The following is a 23,697-nucleotide window of genomic DNA, read 5'->3' as shown; positions in this document are numbered from 1 at the left end:
TCTACCACTTTGTCTCTCTGCTGTTGGCTTTTGTCACTGGCCGGTAGCCAAACCTGGTCTGTTTGGGACCACCGAGCCAAGGGCTCTTGTGTCCCCGCAACAGATCTGCTTTCTGGAATCTCAAAGTTCATTTCAAATATGGGCTCCGTTTACAGAGTTTACCTGTGAGGTATGGTTGTTGAGTAAATTGCAGAATGTTGTAAATTCCTTGTCAAGGGATTGTAAGTCTTGATACAGTGATGAGCATTCTGGAGTAAGTCCTGTCCAGACTGAGGACATAGATGACATGCCTGGAGGGCATCTCCAGAGGCAAAGGGGATCACAGAAGAGCCTTGGGGGACGGCAAAGGCAGGGAAGGGCGTAGCATAAGGCTCAATGGGAGAACCAGTAATGTGGGAGAAACCCCAAAGGCTAGAGAGAGGAGCCCACCCAAGGTGGCATATTCCTAACAGTTAGTCAACGTGACTGATTTTGCCTACCCAGTTGGAGGAAGCCAGGTTATTTTGTACTGTATTATGATAATAAGAAAAACCACCTGCCAGGAATTGCAAATTCAGATGGCCACAGGCACCGTGGTGATGACACGGTTATAAAGAGTATTTCCCTTCCTTCTTAGCTCTCCCATAATAAAACCAGTAACTGCAGCCTTTTTATCACTGACAAAACTCTACAAAGGCATCCCGTCTCACCCAATAAATGACAGAGTCCCATCAGTAATCTGGGAGACCCTATCCTACCTCTTCCATGGTATTTCTCCGATCTCTTTTTTTTTTAATTTTTTAATTTATTTTCAGCATAACAGTATTCATTGTTTTTGCACCACACCCAGTGTTCCATGCAATCCGTGCCCTCTCCAATACCCACCACCTGGTTCCCCCAACCTCCCACCCCCCGCCCCTTCAAAACCCTCAGATTGTTTTTCAGAGTTCATAGTCTCTCATGGTTTACCTCCCCTTCCAATTTCCCTCAACTCCCTTCTCCTCTCTAACTCCCCTTGTCTTCCATACTATTTGTTATGCTCCACAAATAAGTGAAACCATATGATAATTGACTCTCTCTGCTTGACTTATTTCACTCAGAATAATCTCTTCCAGTCCCGTCCATGTTGCTACAAAAGTTGGGTATTCATCCTTACTGATGGAGGCATAATACTCCATAGTGTATATGGACCACATCTTCCTCATCCATTTGTCCATTGAAGGGCATCTTGGTACTTTCCACAGTTTGGCTACTGTGGCCGTTGCTGCTATAAACACTGGGGTACATGTGGCCCTTCTTTTACTACATCTGTATCTTTGGGGTAAATACCTAGTAGTGCAATTGCAGGGTCATAGGGAAGCTCTATTTTTAATTTCTTGAGGGATCTCCACACTGTTCTCCAAAGTGGCTGCACCAACTTGCATTCCCACCAACAATGTAATACTATAGCACCAAGAACCATAAGATACCTGGGAATCAACCTAACCAAAGAGGTAAAGGATCTGTACTTGAGGAACTACAGAACACTCATGAAAGAAATTGAAGAAGACATAAAAAGATGGAAGACCATTCCATGCTCTTGGATTGGAAGAATAACATTGTTAAAATGTCTATACTGCCTAGAGCAATCTATACTTTTAATGCCATTCCAATCAAAATTCCTCCGGTATTCTTCAAAGAGCTGGAGCAAATAATCCTAAAATTTGTATGGAATCAGAAGAGACCCTGAATCTCTAAGGAAATGTTGAAAAACAAAAATAAAACTGGGGGTATCATGTTACCTGATCTCAAGCTTTACTACAAAGCTGTGATCACCAAGACAGCATGGTACTGGCATAAAAACAGACACATAGACCAGTAGAACAGAGTAGAGAGCCCAGATATGGACCCTCAACTCTATGGTCAGTTAATCTTCGACAAAACAGGAAAAGACATACAGTGGAAAAAAGACTGTCTCTTCAATAAATGGTGCTGGGAAAACTGGGCAGCTATATGTAGAAGAATGAAACTCGACCATTCTCTTACACCATACACAAAGATAAACTCAAAATGGATAAAAGACCTCAACGTGAGACAGGAATCCATCAGAATCCTAGAGGAGAACATAGGCAGTAACCTCTTCGATATCAGCCACAGCAACTTCTTTCAAGATATGTCTCCAAAGGCAAAGGAAACAAAAGCGAAAATGAGCTTTTGGGACTTCATCAAGATCAAAAGCTTCTGCACAGCAAAGGAAACAGTCAACAAAACAAAGAGGCAACCCACAGAATGGGAAGAGATATTTGCAAATTACAGTACATTCAAAAGGTTGATATCCAGGATCTATAAAGAACTCCTCAAACTCAACACACACAAAACAGACAATCATATAAAAAAATGGGCAGAAGATATGAACAGACACTTCTCCAATGAAGACATACAAATGGCTATCAGACACATGAAAAAATGTTCATCATCACTAGCCATCAGGGAGATTAAAATTAAAACCACATTGAGATACCACCTTACACCAGTTAGAATGGCCAAAGTTAGCAAGACAGGAAACAACATGTGTTAGAGGGGATGTGGAGAAAGGGGAACACTATCCCATCTCTTATTTTATGTTTTCTGCTCTGAACCAGAGTTGCTTTTTTGTTAAAGACACGGGGTAAGCTCCCCTGGGCGGGGAATCCGAATCTTCCTCCCCCACCCCCCTTCTGGCCGGGGCTCTTGCCTCTGGCTAGAGCACTGTTCCCCAGGATGTACACAGGGGTCACTCCCTTCCCCCGTTCAGGTTTCTTCCCAAAAGTCTCCTCTGACTGAGGGCTTCCCTGGCTCCACAGGTAACATATTAGCCCTGAATTGCTCTCTACTTCTTCCTGGACTTTTTTACTTGGTACTTATCTCACCCAATAAACTATATATTTTACTTGTTACATTGTGTGATATCTGTCTCTTTCCAACCCCACTGAACAGAAACCGCACAAAACCTTGTGATGGTTAGGCATTTTTGCCTATTGAGTCCCTGCTTTATCTCCAGTACCTAGAATGAGGTACTGTACTAGGTCTGCCTGTACTAGGTTCTCAGTAGATGGAAAAGTGTTAAGCGAATGACACGGAGCACGTTATGAGTGTTGGGTAAAGAGTAGTGAGTGGGAAACTTGCAGCAAATAGAAAGGGGGTGTGTCCCATTTCCTGTGATATGAGGGCACATGAAAATTCAGATCACATGATGCCAGACATTTGGATTTTCAGGAAAAGCTAAATATCTCAAGTCATATATAAATGTTTCCAGTTTTCAATTTTTCTATTTTATTGGGGTATTCTTTAGGTATAATAAAGTGCATTTATTTAAGTGTTCAATTGATGAGGGTTTTTAAAAGATTTTTTTTAAAGATTTTATGTATTTATCTGTCAGAGAGAGAGAGAGTGCATAATGCAGGGGGAGTGGCAGACGGAGAGGGGGAAGCTGGTTCTCCACTGAGCAGAGAGCCCGATGTGGGACTCCATCTCAGGACCCTGGGATCATGACCTGAGCCAAAGGCAGATGCTTAACTCACTAAGCCACCCAGGTGTTCCAAAGATTTTATTTTTAAGTAATCTCTACACCAACGTGGGACTCAAACTTATACTCTCCAGATCAAGATTTGCACACTCCACCCACTGAGCCAGTCAGGCACCCCTCCATGAGTTTGGCTGTGTGTGTATGCAACCATCGTCACAAGTAAGAAACAGAATATTCCCATGGCCCCAAATGTTTTCTTGCGCAGCTCTGTGGTCCTTTCCTGCCACCTCTCCATCCCTGAGCCACTGATCTGCTTTCTGTCAATGCCTACTGGTTTGCATATCCTTGAACATTATACAGATGGAATCATGCAGTGTATGCTTTTGTTTTCTGGCCTCTTGCACTTAACATAATGACCTAGAAAGTCAATCATAATGTGTATATAATTCTTTTTTTTTTTTTTAATTGTCAAGTAGTGCTTTCTGGGATGAATATGCCACAATTTGCGTATCCATTCACCTGGTGATGGACATCCGGATTGTTTCCGGTTTGGGCAATGACAAATAAAGCTGCTGTGAATATTCATGCACAAATGTTCGAGGGGAGCTGTGTTTTCATTTCTCTGTAATTCTCCTGATTTTTAAATATTGGTCACTAGTGTAAAAAAATTTTTTTTGAACCCAAGCAGGTCAATAATGAGTGGTTCAAACAAAACGCAGCTGCCAGCCAGATCCAGCCTGTGGCTGGCTGATTTGCAGTAGTTACTAGTGTTCTATGCTTTTCTTTCTTTTTTTTTTTTTTTTTAAGATTTTATTAATTTATTTGAGAGAGAGTGAGAGAGCACAAGCAAGGGGAGGGGCAGAAGGAGACGCAAACTCTCCGTTGAGCAGGGAGACTGATGTGGGACTCGATCCCAGGACCCTGGGATCATGATCTGAGCCGAAGGCAGACGCTTAACCGACTGTGCCACCCAGGCGCCCCTGTGCTTTGTTTCGGTGACACATATATCCAGTGGTTTTTTAGTTACACTGGCTTGAGACTGTAGCCTAGATGTCTGCATTCACCATCCAGAGGTTAGGTCATGGGAATACCATGAGAGGAGGCCATCATTTATGACCTTGGCAGTGCTCCTCTGCCTGGGAAGCCTCCAGGGGGCCAGCTGTAAGGGGTTGATCCTTCCACAGCAAGGTTGGGTTCTAAGGACAAGAGGGTATGGTATATTGGTACATCTCCAGTGGGACTGGACCCATCAGGACAATTGTCATAAGTCTGTTTGGGGTACTTACTTGGGGTACCTCTCTCTGTCCCCTCACGATTCCACCCAAAAAGCAGCCTGGGAGTCAGACATGCTTCTTTCCTTTCTGTGTGGGTGACCTGCCAGTTCCTTAGCTCCGGCAGGTGGCCTCCTAAAGGCCAGCAGTGAGATTTCCAGGAAGGCCGAATGCAGGGATCTTTTGTTCTCTTTGACATGAGGAGGAGGGAACACTGCAGGACTGGGTTGGACATGAAGCCCTGTTTATTTTTTATTTCCTTTCTATCAGAGGTAGAAAGAGGGGAAAAGAGGTCACTCCCAGCTCTGGAAGGTAGCAGAGTCCTCCGTGCAAAGGGAAAGTCAATAGAGGAAGGTCAGTTTGGGCAAAGATAGGGGATGGTGGCCTCGTGAGACCTTCAGTCCCTTGGCTGAGATACTGGCAGAAACCCACCAGCAATAGTGCAGAGATCTCTGAGGACCATGTGAGGACGGCTCCCTGCTGGGGTACTGGCAGGGGACATTGCCACAGGGGAGGTGGCAAATGGGAGACCCCATGGTGGCCGAGACGGTGGTTTCAGGGCACACGCAGGACACCCCTTGCAGACTCCTCAGTGTGGGATGAACTTGAAGGGGCTGGATTCTGCAGATCAGGTGTGAACAGGCCCAGAGGAATGTTGCTTTGCTCTCAGTTTTATGCCTCTATCCTTGAAAATTAAAAAAAAAAAAAAACAAAAAAACGCTTCATTTTCTTCTTTTATTATAACAATAGTACACACTTGTAAAAATTTCAAAACATTTAGAAAAGTATGAAGAATCATGTAAAAGTCATTGGAGTTTCCACTATGTAGAGATACCCACTGTTAAGTTCTGAAGAATATCTCCCTAGATTTTTCAATATTCAGGCAGCCAGGATATATCACATCTGTATTATAACATACATAGTATGTTATAATATACACTGTATATTGTATACACACATACATGTATACATGCATACACATACATAAGCATACACATATTTCACGATGAAGACGTCTTATTCTGTTCCCTTCCTCGCAGGGCTGGTTGTGGGCTCACACCAAGCCTTCCTGGGAATCAGGCAGGAAAAAGGCTGAGGGAATCTAAGGGCTCACCACAGTACCTCTGAAGCCTTGAATAAAGCCAGCAAAAACTCAGGAAAGGCTTACGGGGACTGGAGTTACCGTGAAGGACTAAGTTTCACATTGGAGTTCTACGAGGTGAAGTAAGACCCCTGCACGTGGGTACAAAGGTGCAGAGGCAGGTGGAAGGGTGAAGTAAACCACCAGGAAGAAGCCAAACTCTCAAAGGCCTTGGCCTTGGTGTTAATCTAATCCACAGTCACCAGGTCCAAAGTCAGTTCAACCCCAGTGGGGCACTTAGCTACTATGTGGCGTTCTCTCTCTCTTTCCATGCATATGTAAATATTAATACCTATATATGAATATGTATCAGTACATACATATGTATGTGTCCACAAACATATATAGATATAGATGTCTATATAAAACTTTAAAAGGAGTTATCATACAATCTATTATGTAGGGTGATGTGCTTTTTTAAAAAATTATTTTTATTAACATAGAATGTATTATTTGCCCCAGGGGCACAGGTCTGTGAATCATCAGGCTTACACATTTCACAGCACTCACCATATGTGCTTTTTTTTTTTTTTTAATTATCATGCAAGTTGTATCATGGGATTTTTTTCACTTGGCCTATCTTAAATAACTTTCTACAGAAATGAGAAATTTCCAGATGCTGGCTTTTTCATGGCAAAATGATATTCTACTATATGATTGGATCAAAATATGAACTCTTCTGTGATTGAACAGAAGATTATCTAGGTTATTAGATTAGTTCAGTTTTTCACAATAAATGTTTGGCATATATATTGATGCATATTTTGTCTAATAATTTTTTAGGATACATTCCTAGAAGTAGGATTGTTGGGTCATGGAGTATGTCCCTTTTGAAGCCTTTGTAGTACAGATTACCAAAGCCCTGTCCCAAAAATGGAAGTAACTATTTGCCAACTAATTCTGTATGTGGCCTCATTTTCCTAGATGTATGCTTATCAGTGGATAAGGTGATTCTTAAATATTTTTAGCTGTTGGCTAAGGAATTTTAGAGGTTTTTTTTAATCTGTTTTTATTTTTAAATTTTTATTTTTAAATTAAACTCTTTGCCCAGCATGAGGCTTAGACTTGTGACCCTGAGATCAAGAATTGCACGCTCTATGGACTGAGTGAGTCAGGTGCCCTGAATTTAGGTCTTTTTAAAAAATTGTTATACTTACCTGATTATAGCGAGGATGCATTTCTCCTGTTTTGAATTGAGTGACTGACTGTTAAATATAAATTCTTCATCACATACATTTTAAATATGTTCTTTCAGTTGTTTTTTTTTTTAATTTTGACATTGCTTTATTGCACTTATTTTAGGCTGTATAAAAGTTTTTCCTTTTTCCTTTTTGACCATACTTATGTATGGTCTAAATTTTTTTTTAATTTATTTGACACAGAGAGATCACAAGTAGGCAGAGAGGCAGGCAGAGAGAGAGGGGTAAGCAGGCTCCCCACTGAGCAGAGAGCCTGATGCGGGACTCGATCCGAGGACCCTGAGATCATGACCTGAGCAGAAGGCAGAGGATTAACCCACTGAGCCACCCAGGTGCCTTGATCTAATGTTTCATGGTTCTGTCTTTGCTATTATGCAGCAAAGATCTTAATTTCCCCTACGAGTATAAAATTATCCACCTATTTCATGTTTTTTCTAGGACTTTTATATGATATTTTACACAAATATTTAAATAGACCTGATATATTTTTTCTTAGACCTTTAAGGAATGATTTAACTTTATTTTTCATATTTTGCAAATAGCTAGCCAGTTGCCATAGCACTTTTATTCCGTCTGACTTCCAATATCTAACTGATGACAATCTTAATTTGGCCCCCATATTGGTGGTAACGGGCAAGTATAATAAACACATTTGGAAGCTGCCTGTCCGTGGGTAATGCTACCCTTATCTTCACGTTTTGCATTCCAGGAGCTGCATTCGACACTAACCCCTCTAGAACACTTGCTTACTATTTTTATTATACCCTAGAGCAGCCTTGCAAAACTTGGAGGATCCCACCCGTATACTCTGTTCCCTTAGCAGCCAGAAGATCATGCCCAGTTTTTCTTCTGTTTTGTAATAAGGACTTCAAACATGAAAAATGATAAAACCTACATTGTTTGTTTTCTTGAGGCCGAAGGAAAAACAATTCACTTCCCTTTCTTCTAGGCCATAGAGAAGTTTCCTCCTCGGAACCAACTTGTAAAAGACGAACCTGCTGGGGATACTGTTTCTGCTCTTGTCAGAGAGCCCTTAAGACTTGCTCCCAGGGACTGAGCTCCAAGGCTCAGTTGGTAAAGCGTCTGCCTTCAGCTCTGGTAGTGATCTTGGGGTCCTGGGGTTGAGTCCCATGTCGGGCTCCCTGCTCCGCGTGGAGTCTGCTTCTCCCTCTGCCTCTGCTGCTGCCCCTGCTTGTGCTCTCTTCCTCTCTCTCTCCGACAAATAAATAAAATCTTTCAAAAAAATATATTTCGTTCCCAAGCATCTCAGATCTGGTTTTAGCTTGGGGACTGTACTAGAATCTCCATTCATTTGGGCCTCTGGGAAGGATATGTTTGGAGAATCTTCTTTGCTTGGTTTTCAAGACTCTTGTTGTCAGTCATGTCAACCACAAGTCTCCAGGGAAAAGGAGAGCCTTCTGTCTGAACACTGTTTACTAACTTATTTTATTCTGTCACACACTCTTTATTTACCCAGGAGCTAGGTACTGATCAAATCTTTTTAGAAAATGGGAACTCGTGACTACACCCTACTTTATATTATAATGATTTGTATACGTTTCTCCCTTACTGAATTATGGAGAACTTGAGGGTAGATTCCTTGTTTTGTATATATTTGTCTCTTTCTGGGGCAAGATACAAGATAAAATAATGAATAGCATAGGAATGGACTTCATTCTCTTGGGACTCCTTTAAGATTAGGCAGGGTGACAAGAATGGCATGGCAATGGAATATAATTTGAGATAGATAAGTGAGAGATGGATAGGAGGGGCTCGGTATTGCTCGATAAATGAATGCTAATAGAGAAAGGAAATGGGATTCTTCTTAAAAAGCATGCTTGGTCACCCTTGAAAGAGAAGGAGAGGGGCGTTTGGGTGGCTCAGTTGGTTGGGTATCTGACTTTGGCTCAGGTCATGATCTCAGTGTCCTGGAATCAAGCCCCACATCGGGCCCCCTGCTTAGCATGAGAGTCCGTTTCTCCCTCTGCCTCTAACCCTCTGCCTGCTTGTGTGCATGCTCTCTTGCTCTCAAATGAATAAATAAAATCTTTTAAAAAAAGAGAGTGAGGGGTGCCTGGGTGGCTCAGTTGTTAAGCATCTGCCTTCAGCTCAGCTCATGGTCCCAGCGTCCTGGGATCGAGCCCCATGTCGGGCTCCTTGCTCAGCGGAGAGCCTGCTTCTCCCTCTCCAACTCCCCCGTGCTTGTGTTCCCTCTATCACTATCTCTCTCTGTCATAAATAAATAAAAATCTAAAAAAAGAGAGAGAGAGAGGGAGAGAAAGAGAAAAACATGAAGAAAGGAGATAAGAAAGGAATCAAAAGAAATGGGATGTGTAGATGCATATGAAAATTGAGAGAGGAAGAAGAGAAGGGGGAGGTGAAGAATAGGCAGGAGTTTAAGCCAGTAGGTTAGCTGAGGGACATCGAGAATACCAGCACTAGATTGTAGTAAAAGTGTAGTACAAGCGTCACTAGATTGTAGCTGGATACTTGCTTGGCAAATCTCACAGTACAACCAACTCCCTTGCCACTGAATCCTGCAAGCCCCTTTTCCTGTCCTTCTCAGGGTTTAGTGATGGGATGGGAAGGGACGGAAGAAGCCAAGGATAGCTCAAGAGAGCCCATCTGAGTACTGAAGTCATGATGACACCATTCATAGTAATAAGAGGTAGGCAAAGAAATTAGTTAGGTCCTAGGTTGCTTTCACACTTGAGTTCCAGATGTGAGCAGCTTGTCCAGATGGAAATAGTAGAATGTACACTGGAGAAAAGGTCCCATTGGGAAGAAGCCAAGAAATTGGATAATTCCTGAGGGAAAGGACAGAGAGGAAGATAAGTTAAAGAATTAATGCTGAATTTGAGGGTCATCACCTCGATGGTTCCTTCAGGTGGCAAGAGGAGGAAAAGGCACAGTCAAAGGAAACTGGGGTTGTCTGGGGAAGAAGAGCCCCAAAAAATGTGGTGTCCTAAGAGACGCCAACCCAAGAGAAGAAAATGTCAAGAGACGTGCAATAGGCGACCAATGGTGATAAGAAGTTGAGGACAAAGATTGGATTTGGGGATAAGATCAGTGGCCATGTTTAGGAACAATTTTAGTGAGGTAGAAGCAATGGACATCCGCCGATAGGGAATGAGGGAACGGTCGAGTGAAGATACTGGGGAAACCTCTAGCATGGCAGCGTCCCCTGGGGTCTCAGTAGAAATGCAGATTCTCAGGCCTTAATGGCTCAGAATCTGTGTACTAACATCACTGCCCAGGTGATCCACATGCATGATAGTGTTTGAGAAGCTGCAGGGGGTTGGTTCAAGGTGATGGGTAGGGACTGAACGTTGATAGTAGTATCTGGAGGTGACAGTGTATTATAAAGAAGCATTTTTCAGGATAGGGGAGAGATGCGCAGGTTTTGGGTCAGAAAGGAAGGGATGAGAGGTGGGGAAGGTAGTCAAAAGAGAGAGTTGAAGAAAGGAGATGGAGTGATCCAGGAGCAGGAGGAGAGAAGGGACACGGAAGGTGGAGAAAAGGTCGTCGTTTCTCACATAACGCACAGCCTTGGGCCAGGGGCTGGCCTGGGTCATCTGTCTTTGGGCGATCCTAAGACATTGCTGCCCCTTAGTCATGATTCATGGAAGGAAAACCAGTGTGCAGGGCAAACCTCAACAAAAGCAGAATTCCCCATTGTCATCATTGCAGTTCCAAGGGCGTCGGAAGGAGACCCTTCCCCAAAGTTATTTCCTCAATCTTAATTTTTTTTTTTGTTAAATGGCTTTATTGCATCTTAAGTGATATTTTATTTTTTTAAAATGTTATTTATTTATTTGACACGGAGAGAGAGAGGACAAGCAGGCAGAGAGGCAGGCAGAGAGAGAGGAGGAAGCAGGCTCCCTTCTGAGCAGAGAGCCCGATTCGGGGCTCGATTCCAGGACCCTGAGATTATGACCTGAGCTGAAAGCATAGGCTCAACCCACTGAGCCTCCTAGGCACCCTTTAAGTGATATTTTAAAATAAATGAATCTCTCTCACGTGTAGCTTCCTTAAAGCAGAAGTTCACGCTAAAATTAAGTTTTCATGCAATTAATACGATTTTAGTATTCAGGCTCTGTGCATGGACCCCTAAACTTGCTTTGCACACTTGTTTTCAGGTTAAACAGAAAAAGAATGAGAAGGCATATGGGTTTAAAAAGAACTCTAATGGGGGGGGCTGGCTAGCTCAGTCGGTAGAGCCCATGACTTTTGATTTTGGGGTTGTAAGTTTGAGCCCCACATTGGTTATGGAGATCACTTAAAAATCTTAAGAAAAATAAAAATGAAATAAGATAGGGTTTCTTTGGTTTCTTCTTTGCAAGTCCAAGTCTATGACATAATTAAAACATGCGTTTACTCAGGATGTTACAAGAACACCTTCGTCAAGCTCCCGTAATGTTAACAAAGTATGTAACAAGAAGGTCTGAGTTAACAGAACAGTCAGCAGGCTAGAGGCTGCTACTTGATCTTTGATTTCCAAAAGAAAAGCACAGAAACCTTTCCTGGTAAAAATGATTGGCATCCTTAGAAAAATTTGTTCAAGAGGAGAAACAGGTCAAAAGAATTTGCAAAGGGTACAAAGTCTCTTCTTCCCTTGACCTCCTTTCCCTCATGCTCTTAAAATCAGAAGCAGTCTTTAGAACCAGAACTTTTTTTTTCTTAAATTTTTTTTAGATTTTATTTACTTATTTGACAGAGAGACAGATCACAAGTAGGCAGAGAGGCAGGCAGAGAGAGAGGGAAGCAGGCTCCCCACTGAGCAGAGAGCCCAAGGCGGGGCTCGATCCCAGGACCCTGGGATCATGACCCGAGCCAAAGACAGAGGCTTTAACCCACTGAGCCACCCAGGTGCCCCTAGAACCAGAACTTTTTAAAAAAGATCAAGAAGTTTCCTGTGTCTTCCTATTGGCCCATATTTTGATACAGGGAGTTGGAAGTGTGGGAGACCATGATCACGGGAAGTGTGTGGTGAGCAGGGAAGAGAATGTGCCAAATGTGAAGGAAAATAAAGAGATATTGCACACCAAAGAGAAATTTCCCCCAGTTCACAAATGTTCTCGGAGTCTCCCTAAAATAAATTTCCCTCCAATTCATGTGGGTTTAGCATTCAAGTTATAGGAATAGCCCAGTACTTATTTCCAAACGTGTTTTAAAAATAGTTCTCATGTTTTAATCCACGGTTTTCATTTCTACTAACATTAAAGCTCAGCTTTCCTATACGTCACTCAGAGTTAAGATTGAAAATATGCTCTCCTCTTTCTTTTCCTTTTTTTTCAGCTGATTATGAAATAATGCAGAGACACAATGTACTCCATACACTAGGAAGGGTTTGAGGGTTTTAAATCCAGTGCAAAGAGTCAGTGGGTGGAAATACATCCAGATTCCTACATTCTTTGTCAAACATTCATGGCATATCTGCTTTAAAGTCACTGTGCTCCCAGTTCGGTTCATTTTATAGCAAAACTGGTTTCATGCAATTTCAAAGTTGGGATTTTTACACAAGGTGAAGTTGAGAAATCTTTTCCTTTTTTGAATATTTATTTATTTGAGAGAAAGAGCATGAGTGGGGACACAGAGAGAGAATCTCAAGCAGACTTGGTCTTTGAGTGCTGAGCCCATACCAGGGCTTAATCTCATGACCTAAGCCGAAACCAAGAGCTGGACATTCAACCAAGGGAACCACTCAGTCACCCTGACGTTGAGAAATCTTAACTCATTCTCACCTACTTGGCTTCAGCTTAAAATCTTTTTATGGGGGCGCCTGGGTGGCTCAGTGGGTTAAAGCCTCTGCCTTTGGCTCAGGTCATGATTCCAGGGTCCTGGGATCGAGCTCCACATCGTGCTCTCTGCTCAGCAGGGAGCCTGCCTCTTCCTCTCTGTCTCTCTCTGCCTGCCTCTCTGCCTACTTGTGATCTGTCAAATAAATAAATAAACAATTGAAAAATAATAATAAAATCTTTTTATGATTTAGGCAGAGGGTTGCAGAAACCAAAATACATTTAAATTGTAGAAATCAGGAGAGCTCGTTGCCATGACAATGTGCCTTTGCCTCCCCTGGCACGTTGGGAATGGCGCTCTCTCATCACCTCACTTCTGCTGCCGCTATCTTCCACCTCGGATTTCTTCCTCAGGTAGTTTCAGTGAACGGTTTGGGCCTCTCCCCAAGGTGGAAAATTCCTGTTGTTGACATAAGCCAGCAGGTAGGTGAGGTCCCTAAGACCTGTGACTGCTTGTTGTCTTGAAATTCTACTGATGCAGAAAATGATGCCTGGCATACCCCAGATTTTATTTATTTATATATTTTTTTCTTTTGCTAAAAAAAAAGGGGGGGGGACTGATGGAAAGTTAGAACATGTCTGGATAAGGATTGCAGGGTTTTAACACAGTTCTGGGAATATCCGTCATTGTGCAAGAGAGCAGCCCCAGGGTATCTGTGTCCTGCCCCCTCCCCCATCCCCCTCCCCCTTTTAGCAGCTAGGTAAACAGCATTCATCTCTGGAGTCCAGCTTCAAGGCCTTCCTTGCCTCGCTAGTGGAATGACTTCACTATGAGCTGACTTATTGCAACAGTCACCCAGCCTCTGAGTTACTGAGTAGAGGGAGGGTGGCAGCCTTTGAGGTCTCCCTGCAGGATTCCAGCCAACGTTTGCAATCTCAAATATTTACAGGGACAGATCGGTGATACAAATTGAGCAAGGCAGGTGCATGGAGACGCAGAGAACCGCAGAGCTCTTGCCCAATAGGAAGACCCTGGCTTGGTTTAAAGTGGCCAGCGCCTCTTTGCTCCATGTAGTTTCTGTCACCTGGGAATGTGACTCCATGTTGCAAGCTCTTCAGATTTGTCAAGAGAGGCCAAATATTTATGGAAAATCGAATCATCATAAACTATCGGCACCAAAGTCATAAAATATCCATCAAAGTTTCAAAAACATGTTGCCTCCTTCAAGTCCTTGCTCAAATGCCACCTTGTCAGTAAGGATCTCCCTGATTACTCATTTTTTTTTTTCTTAAATTAATACCACGACCCGTGAGATCATGACCTGAGCCAAAAGCAGGAGTGAGAGACTCAACCGACTAAGCCACCCAGGTGTCCCCTGAGGACACTATTTTAAATGACACTCCTTGCCTCACTCTGCATGTCCTTGTTCTCTTTCTGTCTCATCAGCAACAGTGTTTGGCCTATAGTAGGTACTCGGGAGTATTATTGAATAAATACAGGTCAGGTACACAGAGACAGGACTAGAGGAAGGTGAGTGAGGCCCCCAGGGTGCAGGGAGCTTGCAGAACAGTGAAGGGAGCACCTCCCTAAATTTCGTGTCACAGCTGTCACCCCCTCCTCCCCTCAGCCATTGCCCTGCTGATGCACTGGCCACAGTGGTCTCTGACGTGATTTTGAGGGCAGGGTAAGAAACAGGAAAATGGATTGGAGCATTTAGGAATTCATGTGCTGCTCTTATTAAAAACATAATAGCCCCAATAAATCTCGAAAGTGCACAGGTGGTACTGGCTAGGAACGGTTCATGATCTCCAGCGGGAATGCATTTCTTCTGGGGGTTGGGAATTGGAGTTTATGCTCTCTTCTGTATTTTTACATAGAAAAAATATAAAATCTGAGGAGCTCATGTGAAAATTTCCATCCGCAAGGAGAGACAGAATTGATTTCAAGGTTAGGCCCAGGATGATGAGAGTTGAGAGTGCCTATGTATTGAAAAGCACGGAACTGTGGAACAAATAGAAAAAAAAAAGGAGTGTCTGTGGCTAAGAATAGTATGACCAATTTCAAATAACCCATATAATCCGTTTCAAACTGAAGTCAAGGCAAAGCTTTGAATGAGAAGTAGTAATCATAGGAAAATTTTCAGATACTGCCACAGGGGCTAACCAATGTTTTTTATGTATAGCTCTGCTGGCTGAAAGGGATGTCATTCTGCCCTCAGACCCACCAGAGGGCCATACTATAGAAAGATTAATGTTGTGGGTTGTTAAATGGGAGATTTGGACGGAGGCGCTGAGATAGGATAGCTACCAGGTAGCAACGGGGCAAATGAGGCCAATCAAAATGCAGACTGCTCAAGGAACCACTGGAGAACTGGTTTGTCCAGCAGAGTGCCATGGGGGGAACCCATCAAAGGCACTTTGAAAGCACTCATGATAGTCTTCATGGAAGGATCATTTGTAGGTGTCCATCTTGCCAGACAGCGCAAAGCCTTTCAGGATGACTTCAGTCAAGAAAGAACTCTCTGTACTCCTTTGCCTTCTTCCCTCCAACCGCAGGGGTCTAGGAGTCTTGTTTAGCAGGTGGAGAAATGAAGAAATGCCCACTTCCACTCCTTGACAGCTACCCTTGCTCGGACTGTGAAAAGATCCAATGAATCACAGAAAGTTCTGCATATTACATGGGACTCAGCCAGCTCATTATCAAATGAAAATTGCTTTGTGACCTAAAGGGACCCAGGACAGCCTATTTCCTAAGAGGGAGCAGGAAAGTCATAGAACAGGCTGGATTTTGTTAAGGAGGAGGGGAAACAAAACACATTTTAAAGAGACAGTGGGAGACAAACCTTGCTTTTTTTTTTTTTTTTAAGATTATTTATTTATTTATTTGACAGAGAGAGAGATCACAAGTAGGCAGAGAGGCAGGCAGAGATAGAGGGGGAAGCAGGCTCCCCGCTGAGCAGAGAGCCCTATGTGGGGCTTGATCTCAGGACCCTGAGATCATGACCTGAGCCAAAGGCAGAGGCTTAACCCACTGAGCCACCCAGGCACCCCCAAACCTTTCTTTTTTTTAAAATCACATCTCACGAAAGTGCTTGTTTGGTGCCCTAATCAACCAGAGCTAAAGGAGACCCTGCAGTGATCCTATGACCAAGTCTCGGCCCTTCTTGTTAAATTACCTAGAAAACTTGCTCTTAAGAAGGAAAACTAATGAGGGTAGCTTAATAAGAGTGGCGGGGGGAAGATCAGGTGTGGCCATAAGTGCATTTGTATGGCAGTCTCTGGGAGTTAAAGAAGTTTCTTAGCTCAGGTTACTATAACCATTCAAAGAGTGGTTCGAAGAACAAATAGTTATTTTTCACAGTTGTGGAGACTGAGAAGTCCAAGATCAAGACACTGGCAGATCTGGGGTTCTGGTGCGGAAGTTCTTTCTGGTTTGTAGATGACTGTCTCCTCTTTGTATCTTCACATAGCAGGGACAGCAGAGAGGAAGCCAGTTTTCTCGTGTCTGTCCTTAAAAGGTCCCTGATCCCAACATAGGGTTCCACCCTCACAAAGGCCCCATCTCCAAATCAGATTGAAGATTAGGGTTTCAACCCAGGAGTTCTTGGGTCAGTGGGGAGGGCACAAACATTCAGTCTAGAGTAAGAAGGGAAGGAGCTCCCAGTAAAGGTCTTGGAAGGAAGAAAGGGGACCCCTGCAGTCCTGGGGAGATTGGTGGTGGGGTCTTATCCCCTCATTTAAAGATTTAACCCCTCACCAGTTCCAAAAGATGAGATTCTCCCTTGCAAAATAGAATCCATGTTCTTCATCCAGACCTTTCAATCCAGATGTTGTAAAAGGAGATTTTGAAGCATAATTAACAAACTCTAGTAACTGAGAGAGCTAATGATTTTATTGTCGAGTCACATAAGCAAGTGGAAGGAGGGCGATCTCAGAAGGCAGATCTCCTGCTTAAGGCTCTGTGCATCTCCGTTTTCTCACCTGTAAAAAAAAAAATAGGGACATTAAGACTGCTTTTAGGATTGTCAGGGTATGAAATGAGAACATAAATAGAAATAGAGTGTCTTGCACGTTGTTGGACTGCAGCCAACTTTCAATAAATGAGAGCTATCATTATTAAAGTAGAAGATGAGCCACCTACATTGAGAAGAAAGTCACTTATAGCATTACATTACTTATCTCTCGGGTCATCATTATTGTGCAATGAAAGTTTTATGAACATTCTCATGGAAATTTTACATAGGAAGAAATGTATGTATTGCCTTCCATGACTACAAGGAAGCACGTGACCAAAGACTTGTATAATGGCCAAAGAAAAGCTTCCACATGTACCATCCTAGAAAATGGTCACTTTTATTTCACACCCTAAAGATATGTTTGGAGGGTTTCAACAATAACTTCCAAATGCTAGGAAGATTAGAAGGGCTGTAGGCTGAATTATTTACACTATTAGTTACACTATTACAGGTAAAGTGATGACTCCTCATGCAAATAGTTTCATGATTTTTTTTTTTCTTAAGCCATCTTGGTAAATATTTGTAGGACCTGACCAACCAAACTGGGATGAGTTCCCAGAGTCTCAGAGGGTAAAACTGTTAAAAGGTTTTGTCTGTAGTTTTTAGAAGTTTCAACAACATACAGCTTAAGTTGTGGCTCATAGAACAAATATTGTCCCATGCCAATATGGTTAGCAGCCGTGCATGCCATCGGCCAATAAGAATGGATGATGAGATTCTGGCCCTTTCTTGACGAGTAAAAAGTTGTGACCTTGAGGCTGGTGACATAAATGGTTGCACAGGCAGATATTTGAAGACTCCTATTAGACTGTTCATGTATGGCTCACATCTGTGCCCAAGTCCCTGATTTTCGATATCCATCCCTTTGTCTACCTAAACTTTGTTGGGAACCATTCTCCCTCATCTGAGCTCAGGTCCTGGGACCCTCAGTGAAATGCTGGTGCACTTGTGAGCCCAGAGTAGGGCTATTTTGCAGATTGGAAAATAGGATGTACGATTTTGGAACTTTATTTTCTACTACCCAAATTTTTTTTTGAAGATTTTATTTATTTATTTGACAGAGAGATCACAAGTAGGCAGAGAGGCAGGCAGAAAGAGAGGAAAGGAAGCAGCTCCCTGCTGTGCAGAGAGCCCGATGCGGGGCTCGATCCCAGGACCCTGGGATCATGACCTGAGCTGAATGCAGAGGCTTTAACCCACTGAGCCACCCAGGCGCCCCTCTACTACTCAAATTGCATCTTGATTGCAGTAGCACTTACATGTGTGTATCTCACACACACACTTCAAAACTCACTGAACTGTGTACTTTAAAGGGATGCACTTAATTATATCTCAACCCAACTGATTAAAAAACTGTAGAATAGAGTAGTTATGCTACAATCAGATTACTATTCACTTCTCCATAAAGTAATCATTGACATTAAAAACAAAACCCTTTGAGTGCCTCAGCAGCTCAGTCATTAAGCGTCTGCCTTCAGCTCAGGTCATGATCCTGGGCTCCTGGGATAGAGTCCCACATTGGGCTCCCTGCTTGGTGGGAACCTGCTCCTCCCTCTCCCCTGCTTGTGTTCCTTCTGTCCCTGTGTCTCTCTCTCTCATATAAATAAAATCTTAAAACAAAAACAAAAACAAACCCTTCAGTGGCTCCCATTTATCTATAAGATTAAATTCACACTGCTACAGTAGATATTTAAATCTCTCTTCTGTATGGTCCCAAGCTACCTTCAGCAAAGGTATTTAACCTCTTTTGTGTTATGGGTCTTTTGGTGGTCTGGTAAAAACTATGGACTCCTTCACAGAGTAATGTTCTTAAACACATAAAACACATAAAACAAAACACATAGGAGAACAAAAGAAACTGATTCTATGGAAATGATAACAAAATACCTGTGCAGTTTGTGATAGAGTAGTATATGTTCTTTCTTATGACCTAACAAGATCTAGCATAAATCTCCTAACTACCATAATTTCAAAGTACTGACGAGCCACTGATGAGCATAAATGATAGTTTAAGATGTCTGCAACGGTCAGGTGAAAAGAAAAAATCTGTGAGTTTTAATGGTGAAGGAGTAACACATACTGCTAATAGTCTTATGGGTTTTTGTTGTTGTTCTTGTTGTTTTCCCCACATTCATGATGGAAGGCAATGCTAAATTTCAGTGAGAGGTCAATGAAAATAAAGGTGCATTTTTTTTTCCCCATTACATTCAGCCTCCCTCCACACACACCATCCCCACCCCGACTCCTTCCCTGCCTTCATTCCAGGTTAAAAATGCCTGCCTATTCCCGAGCTCCCTGACAGGCCCCAAGACACCCCTTGCTTGAGTGCAGAGGTCCCCATCCTAAAAGACACAGAGACAGCAGGTAACATGAATATGTGAACAGGTGGGAAAGCCAGACAGTGGAGGACAGGACCGTAACGACTGATATACAAAGCCTGTGTCTTTGCTCAGGACATTCGCATAAAACTTTTTCTTCTTTCTTTCTTTCTTTCTTTTTTTTTTTTTAAATATAGTAATGTACTCGCCAAATAAAGATTAGCCTGGAGTTGGCCAGTGTGTAACTACTGCTTAATCAACCAGAATGAACTGCCAGTTCTCTTCCCTCTGCCCTCCCCTGCCACATCTCCAGAGAGTTTCCCTCTGCACAAAGTTCTTCCCCTGTAATCTCTGTTAATCAAAACACAGCTAGTTCAGAAGTTGGCATTTCCTGCTTCCCCTCGCTGGAAGTCATCTGGTCCTTGTTTGGGCTCCCAGAACACTGGGTTCAAATCTTTGTCTGTGTTCTGTTTTGTTTTGTTTTTTAAGGACAGGTCACATTTTGGCTTGTACTGTGTTGACTGATGTGCACATTTCACCTGCTCCAATCCATCCCAAGCTCCTGGATGGCAGGACACTGCCCTGTTTCTCTTTGCACTTACCCCCCGTCCTCCCCACCCCGACCTGCACTCTCTATGCACAGAGCTGAGCAGACATAGGAGTCAGGATAGTTGTATGGAGTCAGCCCCTGCCTCCCTGCCTCTTTCTGCCTGTGTCTCGGTCTCTTTTCTCCCACCACTAGAACTAAAGCCCTGATATAACCTTTCTTTCGTGGACGGGTTTACAATGTAGCCACAGACCTCTCAGCCAGAAAAGCAATTGATGTTACTTAAAGCCCTCCTCCAGGAATGGATATTCCTTTACTAAATCACCCATTCTTATAACCCCTTAGAGATCGAGTGAGCACTTACTGTATGAAATACATCAGGTCGGATCACACCTTGATCCGAGTTTGTGAAACTGATTCTTAGTAGCCTGGAGACTTCTTTCTGAAGGGTACTCATTCCTCTTCTCATGAGGTGGACATGCCCGAAGACCATTCTGTTACCATGGTTGGTCAGCAAGTGCCCAAGGTCCCCTTAAATCCCCATCTGTGTGGACTCCATGAAGTTTGTTTAAAGCCATGAAAAATGAAGAAATTGTACTTTGCATCCTGGTTTTTATAATTATTTAGAGTGTGACCTTGAGTAAATTACTGAAGACCTCCATTGTGTCGTCTGTAAAATACAGGTGATAATATCTACCCCCCAGGGTTTGAGGGTTACATGAATTAGTACATGTACAGAGCCTAGAACAGAGCCTGGCATGTGGTAAGTGCTCAGTGAAGGTCACCAGAACTAGCTAAAACAAAACACCCCCAAATACCTTGCTTCCTATCTAAGCACCTGCTGTGAGCTAGCCCCAGCTTAGCCATCAGGTTATATGAAGCTGAACAAAATATAGGAAGGAGTTCATAACATAAATGGAATGGTTTTCAATCTGTAGACTGGAGATTCCTTGGGGAGACATTTTTCTGAGAATCTATTTGTTCATCAGACTGAATAAATCATCTGGCTCAGACCTATATGTTTTATTTTTAAAAAACATATGCAGTGACTTTGGGATTAATACATGTCGAAATCATTTAGAAGAATGCCTTATTTCACACGTTTTGTCATTCTGTGTTACCTCAACCATAAATGTGATCATGTGGTGGTTCCCAACACTTTTTTTGAGAGAGAATGAGAGAGAGAGAGAGAGAGAGAGAGAGAGAGAGAGAACATGAGAGCGGGGAGAGTCAGCAGGAGAACCAGACTCCCAGCTGAGCGGGGAGCCCAATGCGGACTCAATCCTGTAAAATCCATCCTAGGATTCCAGGATCATGACCTGAACTGAAGGCAGTTACCTAACCAACTAAACCACCCGGGCACCCAGTTCCCAGCATTTTTTGGAGGATACTAAAAATAGCTACTGAGACACCTGGGTGGTTCAATCATTAAGCGTCTGCCTTCGGCTTAGGTCATGATCTCAGGGTTCTGGGATCAGGCCCCACATCGGGCTCCCTGCTCAGCGGGGAGTCTGCTTCTCCCTCTCCCACTCCCCCTGCTTGTGTTCCCTCTCTTGCTGTGTCTCTCTCGGTCAAATAAATAAATAAATAAATAAATAAAATCTTTAAAATAAATAAATAAAAATTAAAAAAAAATAAACATACCTTCTTATGGCTAAACTGTGTGGATCTATCAACTGAGTGGATGGTGTGGTGTGGTAGAAACCCGAAAAATCATGTCGGCTTAGGCAGAGGAAATTCTGCCCCTCAAGGGTGGCAGTCGGGACCCATATAATGCAGGATAGAGACCGACTTTCAAGGACTATTTCACCAAAAGTCTTCAGGTGCTTCCCAAAAAAGTTGGGAACCCTTCACATAGAAGAAAGAAGTAGAGGGAATCTCTCAAAATGGCCCCACACCGCCATTTTGAAGCCCATTGAACGGGCTTCTGTTCAAGAGCAAACTGTTTCTTCAATCCAGCCGACAAAGGAGAAAGTCTCTCAGATGCCTCATGGCCATGGCTACCGATGGAGGGTCCCCCCTAAAGAGCCTAAGTTTGCAGAGAAGCATTTGAGTCCCTTCCTCCTGCTGCTGTCCTGGTCCTCTGGGAGCTTAGGAACTGTTCATCCCCATGGGGTCAGTTGCTAATAAGCAGGTTTAAGTTCTTAGCTCACCTCTTTTTATAATAGATGACCCTATGTGGTGGGGGTGGGAGAAGCAGAAGAGAGTTGGATTCTGGTTCCCTGTGCAGTTTGAATTTTCTGTGTTGGCAGTCCTCCTAGGTAAAGTCTTTAAAAGACCGCAATGACTTTTCTGGCAAAATTACTGGGAACCGCTGCCAACACTAAGAAACCCACAGTCAGAAACTCAGAGATTGGATATGAGCAAACCTCCTACCTTTTTCTTTAAAGTCCCATGCCTGGAAAATAGTCATGGTGCTATTTTGTTGTGTAAAGAAGATTGTTAATATTTCCACCCTGATCCAGAGGAAAAGGTCAGTATGCTTTTCTGCAGGCAGGTCTTGGTGACCCCTGGATAGTTATTTCATTCTCAAGGCACTTGGTGATCTCCATGGAAAAAGAAACCTCCCTGTTTTTGTGTTCTGTCTTGCTTTGTTTGATTTTTGTTTTTCTTGTCTGGGAACTAATGTCTGGTTACTCCCAGAAAAATTGTAAAGAGGTACCAAGTATTTTGGCTGGCAGAGAGCAGACATTCACTATAAGTCTACTGATTGACTAAAGAAAGGACTTTTTTCCCTACCAATCTGTGTTAGCCCTCCTTAATCACATTCCCATATGTGAAGTGTTTCCCTTCAAGCACTTACCTTCTTTCATTCAAAAGGCTGCTACAGGCCTGATGAACAAGTGGTATTGTTTTGTAGTTAAGAGCATAAGCTTTGCAGCCAAATATACCAACCTATGAATTCTGGTTCTGCAAATATCAAGATGGGTGATCTTGAACAAACAACTCTGGAGCCTCAGTTTCTTCTTTGTTAGTGCGGGTTCATCAACAAAACTAAAAGGCAGCCTACCAAATGGGAGAGGATATTTGCAAATGACATATGTGATAGAGGGTTAGTATCCAAAGTATATAAGGAACTTCTACAACTCAACACCCCCCAAAACAAATAATCCAATTAAAAATTGGACAGAAGACATGAACAGACATTTCTCTAGAGAAGACATCCAGATGGCCAATGGACACATGAAAAGATGCTCCATGTGACTTACCATCAGGGAAATGCAAATCAAAACTACAATGAGATATCACCTCACACTTGTCAGAATGGCTAAAGTCAACAACATAAGAAACAACGAGTGTTGGCAAGGATGTGGAGAAAAAGGAACCCTCATGCACTGTTGGTAGGAAAGCAAACTGACAAAGCCACTGTGGAAAATAGTATGGTGCTTCCTCAAAAAGTTAAAAATACAGGGCTGTCTGGCTAGCTCAGTCAACACAATATATATCTCGATCTCAGGGCTGTAAGTTCCAGCCCCACACTGGGGGTAGAGAATACTTAAAAATGAGATCTTTTTAAAAAAGAGTTAGAAAAATAAATAAAAAAGAGTTAAAAAAAAAAAAAGCAGAACTACCTCATGATCCAGCAATCACGCTACGAGGTATATGCCCAAAGAATATAAGAACATGAATTCAAAGAAATAAAATGCACCTCTATGTTTATAGCAATATTATTTATAGTAGCCAAGATATGGGAGCAGCCTAAGGGTCCATCAGCAGATGAATGGATAATGAAGATGTGATATATCTCTATCTATCTATCTATCTATCTATCTCTCTCTATATTTATAATGGAATACAACTCAGCCATCAAAAAGAATGAAACCTTGCCATTTGCAATGACATGGATAGAGCTAGTGCGTATAACACTAAGCAAAATAATTCAGTCAGAGAAAGACAAATACCATATGATTTCACCCGTGGAATTTAAGAAATAAAACAGACTAGCAAAGAGAAAGAAATGAGAGAGAGAGAAAGAGAGAGAGAGAAACAGATTCTTAACTGTG

The sequence above is a fragment of the Lontra canadensis genome, unplaced genomic scaffold, assembly GCF_010015895.1.
Source record: "Lontra canadensis isolate GAN:19392208 unplaced genomic scaffold, GSC_riverotter_1.0 scaffold126, whole genome shotgun sequence".
Lineage (NCBI taxonomy): Eukaryota > Metazoa > Chordata > Mammalia > Carnivora > Mustelidae > Lontra > Lontra canadensis.
Note: the sequence above shows the minus strand (reverse complement) of the source record.